General features: G+C 49.1%; 1 pseudogene; it reads left to right on the top strand.

Annotated features, from left to right (window-relative positions):
* The window catches only part of LOC143707656 (FGGY carbohydrate kinase domain-containing protein-like), a 55,667-nt pseudogene extending 42,284 nt beyond the window's left edge, over positions 1-13,383 (top strand).
* Positions 13,384-15,820: the final 2,437 nt, after the last annotated feature.

Below are 15,820 nucleotides of genomic sequence, written 5' to 3'. Positions count from 1 at the left end.
TCGGTGGCTCGGCAGGCGGCTGCATGTTTGCATACGATGACTTTTATGCAGGCTTTTCAGGCCGACCTGCTCAAAGGAAATCTGAGGGGGGTCCCCGCCGAGAGAGACTTGCGTTCACCTCCCTTAAGGGTGCCCTGTCTCTCCCGGCGCCCTCAGGGGCCCGTCCTACTAACCCTGCCGAAACAGGGCGTAGAAGGGTCTGGCGAGTGCTTTCCCGAGGGACGCTCGCCGCCTCTAAGGAGGGTTCTAGTCTGTTCAGACCAGTCGTTCCCTGCCGGTGCGCCGTTACAGGGCACTGTGTCTGTCACGCAGAATGTTCAACCAGAGCAAAGTCTTTCGTCGAGTTCGTCTTCAAAAAGAGCACAGCAGAAGCGGAGTGTCACGTCTCGTGCCCCCCTGCAGAGAAACTGGAGGGACGAGGCGGGGTGCTCTCCGGCGCGGCCTTCTCGGGGCAGGACTGATCTGAGGACAGTCATTGTCGCCAGAAAGGCCGCGTCGAAAAAGTCCTGACGGGCTGAACGTCAGGACTCTGAGGGTGGTCCCCATCGGGAAAAACTTGAGTTCACCGCACAAAAACACGGTGCCCTGTCTTTCTCGATGCCCTCAGGGGTCTGTTCTACTAACCCTGCCTATACAGGGCGTAGAGAGACTCGGCGAGCGATTTCCCGAGGGACGCTCGCCCCCTCCAAGGAGGGTTGTGGAGTGCTCAGACCAGCTGTTTCCTGCCAGTATGTTACAGGGCGCTGTGTCTGTCACTCGGGATGTTCATCCGGAGGCCAGCCTCGAGAGGCTGGTTCCCTTAGTAGAGTTCCTGGCGGAATGGGTCCCCCACCCAGCAGGGAGTTAGGATACTACTTCATCGAAAAAAAAAAAAAATCCTGACGTGCTGAACGTCAGGGTTCTGAGGGTGGTCCCTATCGTGAAAGACCTGAGTTCACTGCACAAGAACACGGTGCCCTGTCTTTTCCGATGCCCTCAGTGGTCTGCTCTTCTAACCCTGCCTTCACAGGGCGTAGAGAGACTCGGCGAGCGATTTCCCGAGGGACGCTCGCCCCCTCCGAGGAGGGTTGTGGAGTGCCCAGACCAGCTGTTCCCTGCCAGTACGTTACAGGGCGCTGTGTCTGTCACTGGGGATGTTCAAATCAGATCCGAGGACTGGTTTGTCATGATAGATCTAAAGGACGTTTACTTCCATGTATCTATCCTCCCTCAACACAGGAAGTTCCTGAGGTTCGCTTTCAGGGGCGAAGCGTACCAATATCGGGTTCTTCCGTTCGGCCTAGCACTGTCACCCCGAACATTCACGAAGTGTACGGATGCTGCTATAGCCCCGCTGAGGTTACAGGGCATCCGCTTTCGGTACTATATAGACGATTGCTTGATTCTAGCTCAATCGGAACAACAGGCGGTTCGGCACCGAGATGTCGTTCTTGCTCATATCAAGTGACTGGGGCTGAGGCTCAACGCCAAAAAGAGTGTTCTTTCTCCATTACAGAGAACCACTTTTCTAGGTGTAGTGTGGGATTCAACGACGATGCAGGCACGATTGTCACCTGCTCGTATTGCTTTGATTCTCGCTGCAGTAGATCAGGTCAAGCTAGGCCAGTCATCCACTGTAAAACAGTTCCAGAGACTGCTAGGTCTCATGGCAGCTGCGTCCAACGTGATACCTCTTGGCCTCTTGCACATGAGACTGTTACAGTGGTGGCTCAGGACCAAGGGATTCTCCCCGAGGGGAAATCCGCTTCGCATGATCGTGAGTTTGCGACGGTGTCATCACGCCCTGATCATGTGGAAAGATCCTTGGTTTCTGTCCCAAGGCCCTGTGTTAGGAGCTCCTTGTCGTCGCGTTATGCTAATGACAGATGCCTCTCTCACGGGTGGGCTCAGGGTCTGTGGGAGGACCATCATCGTCTGTGGCACTTAAACTGCCTAGAGATGTTGGCGGTGTTTCAGGCTCTGAAACACTTCCTCCCAGACCTAAGGGGCCACCATGTTCTTGTCCAGACAGACAACACATCGGTGGTTTCTTATATCAACCATCAGGGGGGTTTGCGTTCTCGCCCGCTTTACAAACTGGCACGTCAGATCCTTCTATGGTCCCAGGGGAAAATTCTTTCTCTGAGAGCTTTTATCTCCCGGGGTATTTAAATCAGGGGGCAGACATCCTGTTAAGACAGGGGCCGAGGCCCGGGGAATGGAGTCTTCACCCCGAGGTGGTGGAACTCCTATGGAAACATTTCGGTCTTGCCGAGGTAGACCTATTTGCTTCTCGAGAAACATCACACTGCCCGCTGTGGTTCTCTCTCAGCCATCCAGCCCCGCTGGGGTTGGATGCGATGGTACATCCGTGGCCGAGGTCACGCTTGTACGCTTTTCCCCCGATCGCTCTGCTCCCAGGAGTTCTGGAGAGGGTTCGCCGGGACGGGCTCAGTCTCCTGCTAATAGCCCCGTTCTGGTCGGCCCGGGTATGGTTTGCGGACCTAGTGTCTCTCCTCAACGGCTCTCCCCTAGAGATACCGATCAGGAGAGATCTGCTCTCTCAGGCGAGTGGGTCGATCCTTCACCCCCGTCTAGAGCTATGGAGGCTGTGGGCTTGGCCTCTGAGGGGGCCCAGCTCATAGATTCTGGTCTCTCGGCTGAGGTCGTTGAGACCATCCTCCGATCCAGAGCTCCCTCCACGAGGAAGTTGTATGCCGCGAGGTGGAAACTTTTCACCTCTTGGTGTGGAGAGCGCCAGCAGGACCCAGTTAACTGCCCGGTTGGTACAGTCCTGGATTTCCTGCAGGACCGTCTCTCCACAGGGTTATCCCACTCCACACTGAAGGTGTATGTGGCGGCCTTAGCTGCTTACCACACCCCTTCAAGTGGAGGTTCCCTCAGGAAACACCCGCTTATGTCTCGCTTCCTTCGTGTCACCTTGAGGCTGAGGCCTGCAGTTCGCACAAGGGTACCAGCTTGGGATCTGGCCGTCATCTTAGAAGGTCTCTCCCTTGCTCCTTTCGAGCCCATCGAGGAAGTTTCGGAAAAGTTTCTTACTCTAAAGACTATCCTTCTTCTCGCTATCTCATCTCTAAAAAGAATTGGAGATATTCAAGCACTTTCGGTGGCTCCCTCGTGCCTGGAATTTGCTCCTGGTTGGTTAAGGCCTTTCTCTTTCCAAGACCAGGTTATGTTCCTAAGGTTCCAACTGTTTCAGTTAGACCTATAGTTCTGCAGGTTTTCTGTCCTCCGCCTTTTCTGACGTCAGACCAGGAGAAAATTAATTTGCTGTGCCCAGTTTGGGTTTTGATGCTTACGTCCACAGAGCTGCCCTGTGGAGGAGATCGGAACAAATGTTCGTCTGTTTGGGTCACCTAAGAAAGGGTGTCCTGCATCTAGAAAAAGGATGAGCAAGTGGGTGGTCGAGGCCATCCCACTTGCTTATGGTTCGGCCCATCAGCCTTCACTTTGGCTGTAAGGGCTCATTCCACCCGGAGTATGGCTGCTTCTACAGCTCTTCTTTCAGGAGCTTCTCTTCAGGACGTTTGTGATGCGGCAGGCTGGTCCTCACCGCACACTTTCGTTAGATTTTATTCCCTCGATCTTAGCTCCACTCCCGGGGCTCAGGTTCTCTCGTCGGTTTGTGTCTCCTAATGACAACACGACGGGGATTTGGTCGTATGGGGATGTGGGTATTGCGTTCCCACTGCGATTTCACGCAGCGGTAGTCCCTGAAGGGGAACGTCCCGGGTTACGTATGTAACCCTAGTTCCCCGAAGGGACGGACGCTGCGTGTCCTGCCATACTCTCGGCATCCCCTTGGGTCGCTGCTTCAGTAACTTTTAAGCTGGAGTGTTGTGTACTCAGGGGATATTTATAGCTTCCTGGTCGATGACGTCACTCGCCGTACGCTCATTCTCTCCATTGACTGATTTCCTTCATGCTTCAGACGCGTCACGCTGAGGGCGTTCCCACTGCGATTTCACGCAGCGTCCGTCCCTTCGGGGAACTAGGGTTACATACGTAACCCGGGACGTTTTATTGGTTGATTTTTCTTGGATGATTGGTGGTTTGTTTGTTTTTTCTACTTGGTTGGTTGTTTTTTTCTTGGGTTGATTAGTTAATTGATTTGATTGGTTGGGTAGTTGGTTGTTTTTTTATTGGTTGGTTAATTGATTCGATTGGTTGGTTGTTTTGTTATTTTCTTGGTTTATTGGTTGGTTGGTAGATTTTGATTAGTTGGTTGGGTTTTTTTCTTGGTTGATTGTTTGTTTGGTTGATTGATTCGTTAGTTTTTTTCTTGGGTTTGTTGGTTGGTTGATTGATTTGATTGGTTGGTTGTTGTTTTTTCTTGGTTTATTGATTCGATTGGTTGTTGGTTTTTTCTTGGGTTGGTTGATTAATTTGATTGGTTGGTTGGGTTTTTTTCTTGGTTTATTGGTTGATTGATTGGTTGTTTTGTTCTTGAAAGGAGTGGTTGTTTGGTTTTTGTTGTTTTTCTTGGGTTGGTTGGTTGATTTGGTTGGTTGTTTTTTTTTCTCGGTTTATTGATCAGTTGATTGATTCGATTGGTTTTTTGGTTGATTGGTTGTATTGTTCTTGGATGATTGGTTAGTTTTCTACTTGGTTTGGTTGATTGATGGATTGTTTTTATTGGTTGGTTTAGTTGATTGGTTGATTAGTTGGGTGGTTATTTTCTTGGTTTGGTTTATTAGTTGGTTGGTTGTTTTCTTGGTTGGTGGGTGGTTGGTTGATTGGTTGTTGTCTTTATTGGTTTGTTGGTTGATTGGTCGTTTTTTTACTTGGTTGGTGGTTTTCTTGGTTGTTTGGTTTATTAGTTGGTTTCTTGGTTGGATGGTTGTTTGTTTGGTTATTTTCTTGGTTTTTGGTTGGTTGTTTCCTTGGTAGTTTGATTGATTGGTTTGTTTTGTTGGTCGTTAGGTTGGTTGTTTGGTTGATATTTTAAATTGGTTGTTTGGTCTGATTGATTGGTGTAGTTGATTGGTTGGCTGTTGTTTTTTTAGTTTATTGGTTGGTTGGTAGTTTGGCTGCTTGGTTCCAGACAGTCATCACTGTACTACAGGACATTGTGACAAACGTTACAATAAACACATAATACGCTATATATACAGATGGTTTACATGAAAATATATGAATATCTTAATTAGAGCGATGTCATGTCCTTTCAGGTGGACCATGTGGTGAACGGACACGCCGCTTCCAGGCAGCTGAAAGAGCAGGCGGAGAAGAGGTGAGCATCAGTCGCTCTGATGCGTTTCTGTTCTCACTCAGTCTGATCGCTGAGCTTTTCTCTGCAGTGGGAAACACGTTTACTCCTGCCTGAACCTCCATCTGGAGCACATGTCTGGAGACGCAGCACAGCTGGGCAGCTGACGGCCGGCTTGCACATCTGGCCTGATTTCCACGGCAACCGCTCTCCTCTGGCCGACCAGACATCACGGGGATCGGTGAGGAACGCTGTGCTTGTTACAGTGCTGATGAAAAAATATAATAGTTTTCATTGTACTGCCTTTAATTTAATTTAATTTTTTATTATTTATTAATAAAACTGATAACTGGACGTACATTTTCTGCAGAATATGTGAGTGGTGCTTACTGCGGCAAAATTTGGCACCAGGCAGTTGTTCGGATGTTGTGGGTGGTTGCTAGGGTTGTTGGTGCTGCTAGAATGAGAATATTGAGAATGAACTCCAAATTAACATTTATAGTAATGACAATTTTTTTTTTATTATATTTTTGGGCTTTTTTGCTTTATTTCAGAGGACATAAATGTGGATTTAACAGGGACATTTGCTTAATGTCATGAAAATAATGTTAATAGCCCTAGAAAGTACTTTTTTCTTTACGTTCTAGAAAGAAAGATTTTCTTTACGTTTAATATAATTTCTTATTTTTAACCATTAAGAAAAAAGACACATCAGATAGTTTTAGCTTTTATAACTAATGTTTGCAGTTGTGGAGAGTTGATTGATGATGTCACTGCTGGTGTGTGCAGGTTGTGGGACTCACTTTATCACAGACACTGGATGATTTAGCTCTGCTGTATCTAGCAACTCTTCAGGCCATCGCTGTAAGACACACACCACACACACACACACTCTCTCTCACATACACACACACAAACACACTCTCACTCACACACTAACTAAGTGTTCAGTATTACAGTGTTAATGTGATTGTGTGTCTCTGTTGTATGAAGCTTGGCACCAGACACATCCTAGATGCCATGAAAGAGGCAGGATATGACATCACAACCCTCTTCCTGTGCGGGGGGCTGAGCAAGAACGCGCTGTTCGTACAGACACACGCCAACACCACGGGTCAGTGCTCACTCACACACACGCTCATATATCTGACATGACATGACCAACACCACGGGTCAATGCTCACTCACACACACACTCACTCATTTATCTGACATGGTAGAGACCTGCGCGGGACGGATTTTATCCCGTTCCTGCAAAAATATATGTTGTTTTCTCCCGCTGCTGCCCCCAACAATCAAGTTTCGTCCCGCTCCCGCCCGCAAAATCCCGCGGGTAGACGTATAAGTACTGCCTGCTACTCTGTGATTTTGTTCACTTGCTCCCCTGTTGAATATAAAAAATAAAATAAAAAATAAACGGAAAATAAACAAATGTTTCGTTTTATTTGCATTTAATTCAATGGATGAACATGAACAAGGAACTTAGAACAAATAAATACAGTAAAAAAGTAAGAAATGTACATAAATAAAAATATACCATAACATGGCGTGTGTCATGCGGTGCAGACATTTTGCCTCTGTGTGGTAGGCTTGGCTGTTCTGCGCCTATGAACCACGCGAGAGTTAGCTTCCGACCATGTGCCTGTATATCGTTTTTATTTTAGTTATCCTTGTTGGTTGTGCATTAGATAAATAACGGTTTATTTGTTTCTAGTTATTTTATTTTGTTCTATATTTCCCACAAATAATTTTATTTTCCCGCAACCCGCACACAATAATATCTTGCCGCCCGCACCCGCATTCACCCATCAAATATTGTCCCGCGCCGCACTCGGTTGCGCTGGGTCCCGGGGTAGTCTCGCAGAAGTGCAGGTCTCTACACTCAGGTATCTGACATGACATGACCAACACCACGGGTCAGTGCTCTGAGGGATGTGTGTGTGTGTTTCAGGGCTGCCGGGAGATGGTTCTCACTGCGGAACATGAAATCCACGGGGAGGAGTCGGATCCACTCCTCCCACCTTACATACACCTAAACCTAGCCAACTCCGCCCCCTGATCCCTAAACACACCCCTAATCCCTAAACCCAACCCTAATCCTACCCATCTCCACCCCTTGGATCTTGATCCGACTCCTCCCCGTGGATCTCATGTACTGCATTGAGGTGCTACTGGCTGCAGAACACAAAGCAGCAATTCGTAACAGAAATATGGACTATGAAATTGCGAGGCATTATGTACAAGCTAATCATGGTTCCAGTGCGTCCTTAAAATTTTGGGGTATTGAAAAAATTCTACCCTCCCAGCGAGGAGGTGACATAGTGAAGTCCCTACTACAATGGGACGCTTTCTGGATTTTCACTCTTAACACAGTAGAACCAAATGGCCTTAATGAGGAACTGGGCCTTTCATGCTTTCTATAATTCATGTTTTTTATAATTCACATTCTTAGTTAATTATAGACATGTTGTTAGCGGGTCTGCATGTACACTTTTTTTGTGTATATGTATGTGTGTGTGTATATATAGGCTATCTATCTATCTACAAACAGGGGGGGTTGGGGTTCGTGTACTTGCGCGCGCCTAGGACTGAAGCACCTTTTAGATAGGACGCGGAACGCTGCGCTGCGCTTTGAAACCTATTAATTTCAAGGACTTCCAAAGATACATAACAGCTACAAGTATATGCACTATGCAAGCACTATATACATGATTCACCCTATTATACTTTATCGACACAAATTGATAAGTCAAACAGCAAACTGCAATCCCCAAATACTCTTTTAATCGACGATTGCTTATGGCTTATAAGTAACTTAAATAAAACTAGCTACATTACTAGTTCTCATTAAAGAACTACATTCGATTCTATTCGATACATTCAGGTGCCAAAGGCTTACTCTCAGTACGGTTGACTCTTCTCAGTCTCTCAGGTGCCAAAGGCTTACTCTCAGTACGGTTGACTCTTCTCAGTCTCTCAGGTGCCAAAGGCTTACTCTCAGTACGGTTGACTCTTCTCAGTTTCTCAGGTGCCAAAGGCTTACTCTCAGTACGGTTGACTCTTCTCAGTCTCTCAGGTCCCAAAGGCTTATTCTCCGTACGGTGAACTCTTCTCAGTCTCTCAGGTGCCAAAGGCTTACTCTCAGTACGGTTGACTCTTCTGATTCTCTCAGGTGCCAAAGGCTTACTCTCAGTACGGTTGACTCTTCTCAGTCTCTCAGGTGCCAAAGGCTTATTCTCAGTACGGTTGACTCTTCTCAGTCTCTCAGGTGCCAAAGGCTTACTCTCAGTACGGTTGGTTCTTCTCAGTACAACAGGTGTAGGAAGCTTACGGCTGTGAAGGAGCGTCGACTGGACAGCAAGTAGGTACTCCACGTACGTTTGGTCTTCCCAATACGTCGGTGCAGTAGGCTTAGGGCTGTGAAGGAGCGTCGACTGGCAGCAGGTAAATCCTCTCAATACAGTTGGTTCTTCTTAGTTCAACAGGTGCAGAAAGCTTACGGCTGTGAAGGAGCATCGACTGGACAGCAAGTAGGTACTCCACGTACGTTTGGTCTTCCCAATATGTCGGTGCAGAAGGCTTGGGGCTGTGAAGGGCGTCGACTGGGCAGCAGGTAACTGGGTTTATTCCCACTCCCAAGAACAGCGAGGATGAGACGAGAATGCACCGGCCTCAGATGGAACACACTCCAAACAGCAGGTAACTGGATTTTCTCCGTCCCCCAGAACAGCATCAATAATGAAGCAGAGTACAACAGGATTTAGATACACAACACTCAGAACAACGGGTACCTGAGGTTTCCTCCGTTCTCCACAACAGCAACGATGAGACAAATGCAGCGGGCTTCAGATGGGACGCACTCAGAACAGCAGGTAACTGGATTTTCCCCGTCCTCCAGAACAGCATCAATGATGAATCAGAATACAACAGGCTTTGGATATTCAACACTCAGAACAGCAGGTAACTGGATTTTCCCCGTTCTCCAGAACAGCATCAATGATGAATCAGAATACAACAGGCTTTGGATATTCAACACTCAGAACAGCAGGTAACTGGATTTTCCCCGTTCTCCAGAACAGCATCAATGATGAATCAGAATACAGCAGGCTTAAAGTCCGTTTTCACTTAATCTCTTCCTCAGAAAACTCCCGACTGTAACACAAGGCAAGACCGATGGACATGTGACAGAATTCTGTACAGTAAGCATTCAATAACTCCACTTCAACCACACACAGTGGGACACAGCATTAACTCACGTCACTCTCATCCACTCCGTGAAATTTAAGGTCACGGCCAACCTCCTCGCTCTGGACAGCGGGTTTCAACAATTCAGCGACTGCAATCACAAATCCTAACAGCTGTCTTCTCATTCAGACATCTGGACTCCGTTTTTTATGTCATTTCTCCTCATATATAATCTTTTCGTGTATAACCCACATATAATACAGCCAGTAGAAGGTTGGTACTTATCTTCACCCCAGTAAGTGGACTCGATAATACTTCATAGATGACTTCGCCCTCTGCCTCTCTGTTCTCCGTCACCCAGTTCTTCGTAGCGGATTCCCTTCCCACGGATCGATCTCGCCAGCCGATTTGTCCCACAGAAATCTCTCACTCTCTCTCAGCAAGAAGAAAAGTTTGAACGCCGCAGCAATCCCACCCAACCCACTCAGTCTCTCAAAGTTTTGCTTTTGTCTGTTCCTAAAAGCGACATGTCCCAATCGTCACACAGTCACTTAATGCGCCGCACCTTCTGTCACTTTGCCATCAGCGGCTGCTGTTCCTATGGTAGCGACGCATCTGAGGCCGGCTTGGTGTTCAGTTGAAACCGCTCCGGGCGGAAACATCCCCCCGTGGGCTGTGTAGTTCCGTCTCTAGTTCGTCACCTTGTGACAACTTCACCAAGGATACGGCTCACTTCAGGACTCAAACGATAAGTAAGAAGGTAAGAGTTCTTCTCAATACAGAATCCTTTCGTCAGTGCACAGTAGTGGGACAATGATTCAAAGGCTTACTTCACCAGCGATGCTGCATACTTCCAGACTCAGACGGTAAGTAGGAAGGTAAGGATTCTTCTCAGTATAGGATACTTTCGTCAGTGCACAGTAGTGAGACAGTGATTGAAAAGCTTACTTCACCAGCGATGCTGCATACTTCTAGACTCAGGCGGTAAGTAGGAAGGTAAGAATTCTTCTCAGTATAGGATACTTTTGTCAGTGCACAGTAGTGAGACAGTGATTTAAAAGCTTACTTCACCAGCAATACTGCATACTTCTAGACTCAGACGATAAGTAGGAAGGTAAGAATTCTTCTCAGTACAAGATACTTTCGTCAGTGCACAGTAGTGGGAGACGGTGGTTTAAAAGCTTACTTCACCAGCAATGCTGCATACTTCTAGACTCAGACAGTAAGTAGGAAGATAAGGATTTTTCTCAGTATAGAATACTTTCGTCAGTGCACAGTAGTGAAACAATGATTTTAAAAGCTTACTTCACCAGCGATGCTGCATACTTCTAGACTCAGGCGGTAAGTAGGAAGGTAAGGATTCTTCTCAGTATAGGATACTGTCGTCAGTGCACAGTAGTGAGACAGTGATTTAAAAGCTTACTTCACCAGCAATGCTGCATACTTCTAGACTCAGACGGTAAGTAGGAAGATAAGAATTCTTCTCAGTACATGAAACTTTCGTCAGTGCACAGTAGTGGGAGACGGTGGTTTAAAAGCTTACTTCACCAGCCATGCTGCATACTTCTAGACTCAGACAGTAAGTAGGAAGGTAAGGATTCTTCTCAGTATAAGATACTTTCAGCAGTGCACAGTAGTGAAACAGTGACTTAAAAGCTTTCTTCACCAGCGATGCTGCATACTTCTAGACTCAGACCGTAAGTAGGAAGATAAGGATTTTTCAAAGTATAGAACACTTTCGTCGGTGCACAGTAGTGAGACAGTGGTTTAAAAGCTTACTTCACCAGCGATGCTGCATACTTCCAGACTCAGACGTTAAGTAGGAAGGTAAGGATTCTTCTCAGTATAGAATACTTTCGTCCGTACACAGTAGTGAAACAATGATTTAAAAAAATTACTTCACGAGCGATACTGCATACTTCCAGACTCAGATGGTAAGTAGGAAGGTAAAGGATTCTTCTCAACATAGGATACTGTTCGTCAGTGCAAAGTAGTGAGACAGTGATTTAAAAGCTTACTTCACCAGCGATACTGCATACTTCCAAACTCAGCTGTATCACTCTGGGCTTCTGATGGAGAGCAGATATAATAGCTTTTCACAAACGTGTAAGCAGGGGTTGGGGCCGCTTCTCAGTAAAAGCACACCACACTCGTGTTCACTTCAAATCCACAGCCATGAATCAATGTATATAAATAAGGCAAAAACACTGCAATTCACTCACACGATAGGGCTGATCAGAGGCCTCAATCCATTCGTTACACTCCCGTGGGGGATATTTAATCCTCAGTTCCTCCTCAACACACTCTGAAACACATAGCTTCCCCAACAGTCAGATTTACATTCACTGCATCCTCTTCAAGCTTTTCGAATGTTCATAAGATGAAATCAATTCACTTATCTTTCTCTCTTCCCCACATCCAGACAACTTCCCCGAGTAAAGCTTGAGCCCCAAACTGCTCCAAAAACAAAACAGACCACATCCACGTCCCGTTCCCCGAAACCTCTCTGGATAGCCCTTTTATCTTTGGCTTGTGAACCCGGACACCTGTGTGAACGCCGCTCCTCTCTCTCTTGCACCTGCAGTGCATTAGCGCTAATCAGGCCGGGCAATGTTTCTGCCACACCTGGAACTGGAGTGGGATGTGTCGCAAACAAATCGTTCCCTCGAGAAACTCGTGACTCACCAAGAGGGTTCCGCTCACTACGCGTTTTTGTCACCCGTGACATCCCCCCCGCCAATCGGTTCTAGTCCCGAGAACCGGTGTTCTTCAATTCCATTCGCCATACCTCTCAGGAGGCTGTCCTCGGGTGTCCCGCTGAGACCGTCGGAGTGGCGAGGGCGGAGCCACTCTTGCTTCAACTTCAGGGTCCCTCGGGACCACAGACCACCCTACCATGAGTACCTCTGGGGCGGGTGGCGCACTTGGGGCCTCGGCCGCTAGCTGCGAATAGTTCGGACATGGACGGAGCAAGTTTCGATGGAGCACCCGTATCGGTCCTGGTTTCCCCTCGGGTCGTACCGAGTAAACTGGAGCATCAGGCCCTTGTCGTCGTTCCACCACATATGGCGTCGACTCCCAGCGATCGCGGAGCTTCCCCTTCCCTGAGCGCCGGTTGTCCCTTACCAGCACTCGCTCCCCTGGTAACAAAGGGGCCTCTCGGGCAGTCCGGTCGTATAGCCGCTTGTTCTTGGCGGCTGCTGCACTCAGATGATCTGAGACTCGTCGGTAGGCATCGAGCAGTTGGTGGTGGTGCCGATTCACCCAGTCAGTGGTACTATACCCTCTTTCTGCAGCCTCGGTCCCCAGGAGCAAGTCCACAGGTAAGCGGAGATGGCGCCCAAACATAAGGTAGGAAGGAGCATACCCGGTGATACTGTGCACACTATTGTTATAGGCTTGCAACAGAGAGGGGAGACTCTCGGCCCATTGGCCCTGTTGTTCACTCTCTAGGGTCCCCAATAACCCCAACAGGGTCTGGTTCAACCTTTCGCACCCCCGTTACCCTGAGGATGGTATGAGGTCGTATGGGTCTTCCGGCACCCATAAAGGTGGCTCAGCTCTTGGATCACTCGGGACTCAAAATTTGAACCTTGGTCTGAGTGTAGGGTCTCTGGGGAGCCAAAAGGTTGTATCACTGCCCTCCAAAGGGCGCTGGCTGTGGTAACTGTCGTCTGATCTACAGTGGGGATGGCCTAGGCGTATTTAGTTAATAGGTCAGTCATCACCAGGATATTTTGAAATCGATCCGTCGGCCGACCTAAAGTCAGGAAATCGATTCCTATGATGTGCAGAGGTGCTTTGGGCCACAGGGGGACCAATGGGGCTCGGACTTCCTTCCTGCGTTTGAACAACGTACACAGTGGACAACTCTGAACGAACTCCTCAACTTTCTTTTCCATCCTAGGCCAGTAGAAATACCTCCTCAGCAGAGACAGCGTCTTCTCTTGGCCCTGATGGCCAGTATGGGTGTGGAATGCAGTCAATAGCTCGAGACTTGGCCCTCCGGTACCACCACCTGGTGTACTGTCTCCTGTGTTCGGGGATCTTGCATCGAACGGCAGATTACCCCTTCTCTAAGTCGCAGCCTCTTCCACTGCCTTAGGAGATGTTGTACTCCCACCGTCTGAGCCCGCTTTCCTCTGCTCTCGGCATGTATCCCTGTCTAAGGTACAACGTAACCTGACACAGGTCTGCATCTCCCAGCTGCAGCCTTCTCCACCGCCCGGGGTCCCACCCCCAACTAGACGGAACAGCCCTCAGGGTCCCGGGAGCTTCCACCATTGCCATCAGCAACTCGTCTTCAGGGCCAGGGGTACAAAGGGGTGTTTGGTTGTCCCTCCGGATGACTGGGAGTCTGGACAGGGCGTCCGCATTTACGTGTTCTCTGCCGGGTCGGTATTTAAGCTGTTAATCATAATTTGCTAGTTGTGCCACCCAACGCTGTTCTACTGCCCCCAACTTGGCGGTCTGCAAGTGTACTAATGGATTATTATCCGTAATCACCGTCACCTTGGCTCCCAACAGGTAATCTTTGAACTTCTCCGTCATGGCCCACTTCATTGCCAGTAGTTCGATTTTGAAGGAACTGTAATTTGCCGCGTTCCGCTCTGCGGGATGTAAACTTTGACTTGCGTATGCAATCACTCTCTCCACTCCTTGGTGCTCTTGGGCCAACACGGCTCCCAAACCTGCATTGCTGGCGTCAGTGTACAGAAGGAACGGCTGGGTGAAGTCTGCGTAGGCCAAGATAGGGGCCCTCAGAAGTTCCTGCTTGAGGTTCTGTAAGGTGGTCTCACAGGTGGAATCCCAATGCACTGACGGGGAGCCTTTGCCACGGGCACGTCCGGAACCAGCAAGGAGTTGGTTCAATGGCCAAGCAAGCCCAGATAATCCTTTTATAAAGCGTCGACAAAATCCCACGAACCCCAGGAACGACCGCACCTGTCTCACTGCCCGGGGTGGCTCCCACCCTTGGACAGCCGCCACCTTCTCCAGGTCGGGGGATATCCCTGCAGCACTGACACGATGTCCCAAGAACTGTACCTTCTTCCGCAATAACTGGCATTTGTCTGGCCTAAGCTTTAGCCCATATTTCTCCATGGCCCTGAACACTTCCTGTGTTCCTCCTCCTCCCTAGGTGGTCCTCCTCCCACCTAGATGGTGCAGGTGAGTGCGGAAGTCAGGGGAGAAGACGATCACATCGTCCAGGTATACCGGCGTTGAGTCGACCAGTTGTCCCCCTAGACAGTGCTGCATCAAGCGCTGAAAGGTCGCAGGAGCATTGCACAGGCCGAACCGCATCCGGTCCCATTCAAATAACCCAAACGGGGTGGTGAAGGCTGTCTTCTCTCTATCTCGGTCGTCTACCTGCACCTGCCAGTATCCACTCGCCAGGTCCAATGTGGAGTACCACGCCGCTTGTGTGAGACAGGTGAGTGAGTCTTCAATCCGTGGCAACGGGAATGTATCTTTCTTCGTTACACTGTTGAGTTTGCGGTAGTCAACGCAGAACCTCCAAGCTCCCGTTTTCTTCTGAACCAGAACAATTGGCGCCGCCCTGGGACTACTGCTCTCTCGAACAATTCCTCCCTCCAGCATCCCTTTCAACAGGGCGCGGACCTCGGCATAGAGGGTGGGTGGCACCGGACGATACCGCTCGTGGCTAGGCATCGCCTCACCGGTAGGTATTTGATGCCTCACTACCCCTGTGCAGCCATAGTCTTCTTCGTGGGTCGAGAACACATGTTGCCATTTTCTCAAGAGCTCCTGGAGCTGTAACACCTGTTCTTCCTCCAGATTTTCACCCTTCAGGGACTCTCCCATCAAATGGGTCGGCACCCCTCCTCCCACAGAGCCTGGTTCTGCCTCAACTGGGCGCACGGCGACTTCCACCACCGCAGAGCTCACCTGCCTGAAGCAGACGTACTGATGCTTGTTAACCTGGGCAGAGCGTACCGAGGAAACTCGAACCAGACGTTGGTGTCGACGAAGGAGCACGGAGTAGGGATTGGCATTCCGCACCTTTACTGAGACTCGCCCACGGTGGATGGCCGTCAGCCCGTGAGCCACTTCAATGGGTTGACAGTCCTCATGGGGCTCTACCAGGACACAGGTACCCGTCCCACAGGGTCCTGCAGGTACTCGGACCCACAGCACGGTCTCGCTCTGGGCTGGGACAGACAAAGCGTACCGACAGGCTACTCGACTGATGCCTTCTCTCTCCTTCACTTGACTAGCCACGTGCACTCTTCGGCAATCGGCCAGAATCCGGTCCCTGTCCTGCTTCGCCGATGACAGAGAAGTCCGAGCTGGCCGTCCCAGAAACAATTCCTCCGAGCAATCCAGTATAACGTTCATCCCTAGGAGTGCTCGATGAATGCCCAAGCAATGATCTCGGACGATAACGACCCCTTTCTGTTGGAC

This window comes from Siphateles boraxobius, unplaced genomic scaffold (assembly GCF_051911475.1).
Source record: "Siphateles boraxobius isolate OS27281-9 unplaced genomic scaffold, OSU_SipBor_1 42, whole genome shotgun sequence".
In the NCBI taxonomy this organism is placed as follows: Eukaryota; Metazoa; Chordata; class Actinopteri; order Cypriniformes; family Leuciscidae; genus Siphateles; species Siphateles boraxobius.
The sequence above is the reverse complement of the archived record's forward strand: the minus strand, read 5'-3'. Positions and strand labels throughout refer to the sequence as shown.